Source organism: Bos grunniens, chromosome X, assembly GCF_055505025.1.
Source record: "Bos grunniens cultivar Pamir isolate PY7600 chromosome X, Bosgru_T2T1.0, whole genome shotgun sequence".
Taxonomy (NCBI): Eukaryota; Metazoa; Chordata; class Mammalia; order Artiodactyla; family Bovidae; genus Bos; species Bos grunniens.
Genome location: NC_141194.1, coordinates 80,742,397 through 80,751,294, shown reverse-complemented (window position 1 = coordinate 80,751,294; position 8,898 = coordinate 80,742,397).

Sequence of the window (8,898 nt, the reverse complement as noted above, 5' to 3'; positions counted from 1 at the left end):
CATCCACCACTAGCAAGCAGGGTCTTGGCAGGGAGGCACAGGCTCCGTTGCATAGAGTAAGAATCGGGCCTGAATGCCCTGAGGGTAATCACAGCAAACTAACTTGGGCTAGCAAACCATACTGTGGGATAGCTACCACGCCAAAAGCCCTAAGACACCACCAGGACTGCACACAGAACAAAGGACTAAACAGAATTCACCGGCTACAGACCATCCCCCTCCGGTGATAGGCAGCCAGAGCCGGAAGGGGGCAATCACAGCCCCAGAGAGACATTATCCACCAAACTTCAAGCAGGCTTCTATGCTAACTAAGACTTCCTGGGGTTCTGGACAGTCATCATCCGCCTGAGAAAGTGTGCCGGTTGTACATCCATCCAGAAAACCGAGCAGCAGGGATGGGAGAGGCTATAAGTTGGAGCGACCACACTCGCCAAACACCTCATCACCTGAGCTGCTCAGACCTGGGAAGGGCACAAAACGCAGGCCCAATGGAGTCTGCACCTCTGAGGACTACCTGAGTGCCTGAACCTGAGCAGCTTAGACCTGGGAGGTGCATGCAGCCCAGGGCCGGCCTCGGATGGTTCCCAGCAGAGCAACATAGAGCTTGAGCAGTCTATGCAGGGAGGGCACACAGGCTGTGAGCGAGGGCAGGCCCAGTGTGGCTGAGACACTGCAAGCACACATCAGTGTTATTTGTTTGCAGCGTCCCTCCCTCCCCACAGTGCGACTGAACAAGTGAGCGTGAAAAAAAAAAAAAAAAAAGTGTCCACCACCGCCCCCCTTGTGTCAGGGCGGAAATCAGACACTGAAGAGACCAACAAACAGAAGAAGCTAAAACAGAGGGAACTGCCTTGAAAGTGGCAGGCGCAATAGATTAAAACCCTGTAGTTAGTACCAACTACATAGGAAGGGGCTTATAGATCTTGAGAAATATAAGCCGGACCAAGGAACTATCCGAAAATGAACTGACCCCACACTGCCCACAACACCAGAGAAAGTCCTAGATATATTTTTACTATTTTTACGATCATTCTTTTTTTTTCTTGTTTTTAAACTTTTTTTTTTTTTAATTTTTAGGTCTCCTATTACTCCTTTAATTTTCATTTTTATAACCTAGTATTACTTACAAAAAAAAAGACCCTATTTTTAAAGGAAACTTCATATATATATATATATATATTTTAAATAATTTTTGTGACTTTGTTTTTCTTCTTCTTCTTCTTTTCTTTAACATTGTATTTTTGAAAATCCAACCTCTACACTAGATTTTTAATCTTTGCTTTTTAGTATTTGTTATCAATTTTGTACCTTTAAGAACCCAATCTTCTGTACCCATTTTTACTTGGGAGCAAGATTACTGGCTAGACTGTTCTTTACTCCTTTGGACTTTCCTTTTTCTCCACCAGGTTGCCTCTGTCTCCTCCCTCCCCCTTCTCTTCTCTACCCACTCTATAAATCTCTGTGTGTTCCAGAGAGTGGAAAACACTTAGGGAACTGATTACTGGCTGGATCTGTCTCCCTCCTTTTGATTCCCCCTTTTTATCCTCCTGGCCACCTCTGTCTCCTTCCTCCCTCTTCTCTTCTCTGTATAATTACGTGAACATCCCTGAGCAGTCCAGACTGTGGAGTGCAAGGAAGTGATTACTGGCTAGCTTGCTCTCTCCTCTTTTGATTCCACCTCATCTCATTAGGGTCACCTCTAACTCCCTCCTCCCTCTTCTCTTCTCCATGTAACTCTGTGAACCTCTCTGGGTGTCCCTCACCGTGAAGAAACTTTTCATCTTTAACCTAGATGTTTTATCAACAGTGCTGCATAGAAGGAGAAGTCTTGAGACTACTGTGAAAATAAGACTGAAACCAAAAGCAGGAGGCTTAAGTCCGAATCCTGAGAACACCAGAGAACTCCTGATTCCAGGGAACATTAATCGATAGGAGCTCATCAAACACCTCCATACCTACACTGAAACCAAGCACCACCCAAGGGCCAACAAGTTCCAGAGCACGACATACCATGCAAATTCTCCAGCAACACAGGAACACAGCCCTGAGCTTCAACATACAGGCTGCCCAAAGTTATTCCAAAACCACTGACATCTCAAAACACATTACTGGACACTTCATTGCACTGCAGAGAGAAGAAATCCAGCTCCACCCACAAGAACACCAACACAAGCTTCCCTAACCAAGAAACCTTGACAAGCCACCGATGCAACCCTACTCAAAGCGAAGAAACTCCACAATAAAGAGAACTCCACAAACTGCCAGAATACAGAAAAGCTACCCCAAATGCAACAATAAAATTAGATGAAGAGACAGGAATACAGCATGTAAAGGAACATTATAAATGCCCACCAAAACAAATAAAAGAGGAAGAGATAGGGAATCCACCTGATAAACAATTCCAAATAATGATAGTGAAAATGATCCAAAATCTTGAAATAAAAATGGAATCACAGATAAATAGCCTGGAGACAAGGATTGAGAAGATGCAAGAAAGGTTTAACAAGGACCTAGAAGAAATAAAAAAGAGTCAATATATAATGAATAATGCAATAAATGAGATCAAAAACACTCTGGAGGCAACAAATAGTAGAATAACAGAGGCAGAAGATAAATTTAGTGAATTAGAAGATAGAATGGTAGAAATAAATGAATCAGAGAGGAAAAAAGAAAAACAAATTAAAAGAAATGAGGACAATCTCAGAGACCTCCAAGACAATATTAAACGCTGCAACATTCGAATCATAGGAGCCCCAGAAGAAGAAGACAAAAAAAAAGATCAAGAGAAAATACTTGAGGAGATAATAGTTGAAAACTTCCCTAAAATGGGGAAGGAAATAATCACCAAATTCCAAGAAACTGAGAGAGTCCCAAACAGGATAAACCCAAGGCGAAACACCCCAAGACACATATTAATCAAATTAACAAAGATCAAACACAAAGAACAAATATTAAAAGCAGCAAAGGAAAAACAACAAATAACACACAAGGGGATTCCCATAAGGATAACAGCTGATCTTTCAATAGAAACTCTTCGGGCCAGGAGGGAATGGCAAGACATACTGAAAGTGATGAAAGAAAATAACCTACAGCCCAGATTACTATAGCCAGCAAGGATCTCATTCAAATATGAAGGAGAAATCAAAAGCTTTAGAGACAAGCAAAACCTGAGAGAATTCAGCACCACCAAACCAGCTCTCCAACAAATGTTAAAGGATATTCTCTAGACAGGAAACACAAAAAGGGTGTATAAACTCGAACCCAAAACAATAAAGTAAATGGCAACAGGATCATACTTATCAATAATTACCTTAAACGTAAATGGGTTGAATGCCCCAACCAAAAGACAAAGACTGCCTGAATGTATACAAAAACAAGACTCCTATATATATTGTCTACAAGAGACCCACCTCAAAACAAGGGACACATACAGACTGAAAGTGAAGGGCTGGAAAAAGATATTCCATGCAAATAGAGACCAAAGGAAAGCAGGAGTAGCAATACTCATATCAGATAAATAGACTTTAAAACAAAGACTGAAAAGAGACAAAGAAGGTCACTACATAATGATCAAAGGATCAATCCAAGAAGAAGATATAACAATTATAAATATATATGCACCCAACATAGGAGCACCACAATATGTAAGATGAATGCTAACAAGTATGAAAGGGGAAATTAACTATAACACAATAATAGTGGGAGACTTTAATACTCCACTCACACCTATGGATAGATCAACTAAACAGAAAATTAACAAAGAAACACAAACTTTAAATGATACAACAGACCAGTTAGACCTAATTGATATATATAGGACATTTCACCCCAACACAATGAATTTCACCTTTTTCTCAAGTGCACATGGAACCTTCTCCAGGATAGATCACATTCTGGGCCATAAATTTAGCCTTGGTAAATTTAAAAAAAAATGAAATCATTCCAAGCATATTTTCTGACCATAATGCAGTAAGATTAGATCTCAATTACAGGAGAAAAACTATTAAAAATTCCAACATATGGAAGATGAACAACACGCTGCTGAATAATCAACAAATCACAGAAGAAACCAAAGATGAAATCAAAATATGCATAGAAACGAATGAAAATGAAAACACAACAACCCAAAACCTGTGGGACACTGTAAAAGCAGTGCTAAGGGGAAAGTTCATAGCAATACAGGCATACCTCAAGAAACAAGAAAAAAGTCAAATAAATAACATAACTCTACACCTAAATCAACCAGAAAAGGAAGAAATGAAGAACCGCAGGGTTAGTAGAAGGAAAGAAATCATAATAATTAGGGCAGAAATAAATGCAAAAAAAAAACCCAAAAGAGATCAAAGCAAAAATCAACAAAGCCAAAAGCTGGTTCTTTGAAAGGATAAATAAAATTGACAAACCATTAGCCAGACTCATCAAGAAACAAAGGGAGAAAAATCAAATCAATAAAATTAGAAATAAAAATGGAGTGATCACAACAGAAAATACAGAAATACAAAGGCTCATAAGAGACTACTATCAGCAATTATATGCCAATAAAATGGACAACGTGGAAGAAATGGACAAATTCTTAGAAAAGTACAACTTTCCAAAACTGAACCAGGAAGAAATAGAAAATCTTAACAGACCCATCATAAACATGGAAATTGAAACTATAATCAGAAATCTTCCAACAAACAAAAGCCCAGGACCAGGCGGCTTCACAGCTGAATTCTACCAAAAATTTAGAAAAGAGCTAACAACACCTATCCTACTCAAAGTCTTCCAGAAAATTTCAGGGAAGGAAAACTTCCAAACTCATTCTATGAGGCCACCATCACCCTAATACCAAAACCTGATAATGATGCCACCAAAAAAGAAAACTACGGGCCAATATCACTGATGAACATAGATGCAAAAATCCTTAACAAAATTCTAGCAATCAGAATCCAAAAACACATTAAAAAGATCATACATCATGACCAAGTGGGTTTTATCCCAGGAATGCAAGGATTCTTCAATATCCACAAATCAATCAATGTAATACACCACACTATCAAATTGAAAAATAAAAGCCATATGACTATCTCAGTAGATGCAGAGAAAGCCTTTGACAAAATTCAACATTCATTTACGATAAAAACTCTCCAGAAAGCGGGAATAGAAGGGACATACCTTAACATAAAAAGCTATATATGACAAACCCACAGCAAACATTATCCTCAATGGTGAAAAATTGAAAGCATTTCCCCTAAAGTCAGGAACAAGACAAGGGTGCCCACTTTCAACACTACTATTCAACATAGTTCTGGAAGTTTTGGCCACAGCAATCAGAGCAGAAAAAGAAATAAAAGGAATCTAAATTGGAAAAGAAGAAGTAAAATTCTCACTGTTTGCAGATGACATGATTCTCTACATAGAAAACCCTAAAGATTCCACCAGAAAATTACTAGAGCTAATCAATGAATATAGTAAAGTTGCACGATATAAAATCAACACCCATAAATCCCTTGCATTCCTATATACTAATAATGAGAAAATAGAAAGAGAAATTAAACAAACAATTCCATTCACCATTGTAACAAAAAGAATAAAATACTTAGGAATATATCTACCTAAAGAAACTAAAGACTTATATATAGAAAACTATAAAGCACTGCTGAAAGAAATCAAAGAGGACACTAATAGTTGGAGAAATATACCATGTTCATGGATTGGAAGAATCAATATAGTGAAAATGAGTATACTACCCAAAGCAATCTATAGATTCAATGCAATCCCTATCAAGCTACCAATGGTATTTTTCACAGAGCTAGAACAAATAATTTCACAATTTGTATGGAAATACAAAAAACCACGAATAGCCAAAGCAATCTTGAGAAAGAAGAATGGAATTGGAGGAATCACCCTGCCTGACTTCAGGCTCTACTACAAAGCCACAGTCATCAAGACAGTATGATACTGGCACAAAGACAGAAATATAGATCAATGGAACAAAATAGAAAGTCCAGAGATAAACCCACACACCTATGGACACCTTATCTTTGACAAAGGAGGCAAGAATATTCAATGGAGAAAAGACAATCTCTTTAACAAGTGGTGCTGGGAAAACTGGTGAACCACTTGTAAAAGAATGAAACTAGAACACTTTCTAACACCATTCTCAAAAATAAACTCAAAAGGGATTAAAGATCTAAATGTAAGACCAGAAACTATAAAATTCTTAGAGGAGAACATAGGCAAAACACTCTCTGACATAAATCACAGCAGGATCCTCTATGACCCACCTCCCAGAATATTGGAAATAAAAGCAAAAATAAACAAATGAGACCTAATTAAATTAAAAGCTTTTGCACAACCAAAGAAACTATAAGCAAGGTGAAAAGACAGCCTTCAGAATGGGAGAAAATAATAGCAAATGAAGCAGCTGACAAACAACTAATCTTAAAAATATACAAGCAACTCCTGCAGCTCAATTCTAGAAAAATAAACGACCCAATCAAAAAATGGGCCAAAGAACTAAATAGACATTTCTTCAAAGAAGACATATAGATGGCTAACAAAAACATGAAAAGATGCTCAACATCACTCATTATCAGAGAAGTGCAAATCAAAACTACCATGAGGTACCATTTCACACCAGTCAGAATGGCTGCGATCCAAAAGTCTACAAGCTATAAATGCTGGAGAGGGTGTGGAGAAAGGGAACCCTCTTACACTGTTGGTGGGAATGCAAACTAGTGCAGCTACTATGGAGAACAGGGTGGAGATTCCCTAAGAAACTGGAAATAGAACTGCCTTATGATCCAGCAATCCCCCAGCTGGGCATACACACTGAGGAAACTGGAATTGAAAGAGACACGTGTACCCCAATGTTCATCGCAGCACTGTTTATAGTAGCCAGGACACGGAAGGAACCTAGATGTCCATGAGCAGCTGAATGGATAAGAAAGCTGTTGTACATATACACAATGGAGTATTACTCAGCCATTAAAAAGAATACATTTGAATCAGTTCTAATGAGGTGGATGAAACTGGAGCCCATTATACAGAGTGAAGTAAGCCAGAAGGAAAAACACCAAATACAGTATAGTATTGCATATATATGGAATTTAAAAATAGGGTAATGATAACTCTGTATGTGAGACAGCAAAAAAGACACAGATGTATAGAACAGTCTTTTGGACTCTGTGGGAGAGGGAGACAGTGGGATAATTTGGGATAATGGCATTGAAACATGTATAATATCATATGAGAAACGAATCACCAGTCCAGTTTCGATGCAGGATACAGGATGCTTGGGGCTGGTGCACTGGGATGACCCAGAGGGATGGTATGGGGAGGTAGGTAGGAGCAGGGTTCAGGATTGGGAACACGTGTACACCCGTGGCGGATTCATGTTGATGTTTGGCAAAACCAATACAATATTGTAAAGTAATTAGCCTCCAATCAAAATAAATTAGTTTTTTTTTCCAGTTTGTTGTGATTTACTTAGTCAAAGGCTTTAATGTAGTCAATGAAGCAGATGTTTTTATGGAATTCTCTTACTTTTTCTATGATCCAAAGGATGTTCACAATTTGATTTTAATAGCACTTTCCAAATTCTGCTTTTTTTCCTACTATATTTGTAACTCAGTGGGTTGATTGTAGTACCTAGTTTTATTTTTCCTTGAGATAGTTCTAATTTTGCTTTCATTTCTGTGATGTGTTTCTCTAATTTTTTTTTTGAAGTGTTACAGAAGAACATAGTATCACCTATTATCTCTCTATATATCACAATAGTTCTTGTATCTTCTTTATGCTCTTCTAGAGAGAATATGGCTTTGATGATTTTTTAAAAATTTTTTGGTGAAATATTTTGCCACAGTTCTCATGTCTTTTGTTGCAATATTGTTCTGGTAAATTTTTTTTTTTTTTAACTTGCCATGCACCTTTCCCGTCACTGTCTTTCATATTTCTTACCTGTGTGTTGTGAATTTTTTTAAATCTTTTGAATGAGGTTTATTATTTTTTGTTTGTTTGTTTGTTTGTTTTTAGACAAGCTATTTCCTGGAAGTTTTGTTAAAGGGGATAGGGCTCTACTCCAAGGTAAGAGTTACTTATTTGTGTCTAAGGATTTTGTCAGTGTTCTGTTACCTTTTATTGTTTTTTCTGGCCCAAAGAAATAGACAGACATAAGCAATACATCTTGATATATGAATACCAATACCAATGAGAATGCCACAAATATAGGTTGCTTCCTGGAAATTTGAATTGTCTGTGTGTTTCTTTGTTCCATTATTACCTCTTCGATTTTGTGGAAGCAAACCAGATCTAGAGAAACTCACAATACTGGTGTATGCATAATTTTCTTGCTGTTGAAATTGAGGAGCTCTCATTTCACACATCAAAATACCCACCTTATATTAGGAAATTGAAAATTTCTGACTTTATAAGCTTTGTGGTTCTATATTTCTTCGTTTAGTTTCTTCTACAATCGTGCTTGATTTCATTGTTTGGAACACATTCCAGTCATTTTTCATTTCAAGGTTTTCTCTGAATAGAGTTAAAAAAAATCAGAGTTTGCATGTATCTTTCTCCTGTTTCTTGTTGCTTTTAGGGTGACTTCCAAGAAGAGAATAGAATGTACAACAAAACACTGTCATCTTGAAACCAACCAAAAGTGTCATATTTTTTAAAATAATTAAATGAACAAATACCATAAATAATAGTTTTCTCAAAAATACAATATACTCATTCACCACTAAGATTGCCCTAATCCAAATTTTTTCTTTATCACTACTCTGTCTGAGTATTTCTAAATTTTGCTGGAATATTTTAAAATTGGTCAATCAATCTCACCCAATTAAGTGGGCTACTTATATTCCTATACCTACTTCATCCACTTTTTTCTCCCTTGTGATGAGAACTCTTAGG